Below are 634 nucleotides of genomic sequence, written 5' to 3'. Positions count from 1 at the left end.
GGATATTTCTCTGTATAGTGTGATGTAATAGGAAATTTATATAGCGCCATTCATTATCCATTTGCAATGCTCAGTAGCTCTTCACAATGGCAATTGGCAAATAAGAAGTAAACAAATTAATAAATATACACATAAATATAATCACACACAAGAACACACCTACACACACACACACACACACACTCACACACACTCACACACAAAACAAAAAACAAAAAATGATGCTCAGCAGGCGGATAACAGTGGAGATCATTTTTAAAAGGCACAGTAAAGGAAGTAGAGTGTACAATGTAAAAAAAAAGGACAAAAAGAAAAAAAAAAGGAAAAAAATTTGCCCCGGGTGAGGATCGAACTCACGACCGTCAGATCGCTCCGAATTTTGTGATTATGAGACTGACACGCTACCTACTGCGCTACCGAGGCTTACGATACAACGGTGATAGTATTTACATTTAATGATCTAGTCTGAAAGTAATTGTAAAAATAAAGATCTTTGTACTTGAGAGAATACGCTTCAACAATCGTAACGTCACTTCCATCGTAATGACGCATGGTAACTTAGTAACTGGCTCTAAACTATCGGAACAATGTCGGACGCCCTTATGAAATATTTCTCCGACGGGCATAAAAGCGT

The 634-nt window shown here is 37.4% G+C and overlaps 1 non-coding gene across 1 annotated transcript; it reads right to left on the bottom strand.

Annotated features, from left to right (window-relative positions):
* Positions 1 to 332: 332 nt before the first annotated feature.
* On the bottom strand, positions 333 to 423 carry Trnam-cau (transfer RNA methionine (anticodon CAU)). The gene is given in 2 exon segments: positions 333 to 368; positions 387 to 423. It is a non-coding gene; the product is annotated as a tRNA-Met (tRNA).
* Between the last annotated feature and the right edge of the window lie 211 nt (positions 424 to 634).

This window comes from Berghia stephanieae, chromosome 6 (assembly GCF_034508935.2).
Source record: "Berghia stephanieae isolate SIO BIC M18660-M18661 chromosome 6, UCSD_Bste_1.3, whole genome shotgun sequence".
NCBI classification, from domain to species: Eukaryota; Metazoa; Mollusca; class Gastropoda; order Nudibranchia; family Aeolidiidae; genus Berghia; species Berghia stephanieae.
Note: the sequence above shows the minus strand (reverse complement) of the source record. Positions and strands in the feature narration are given on the sequence as shown.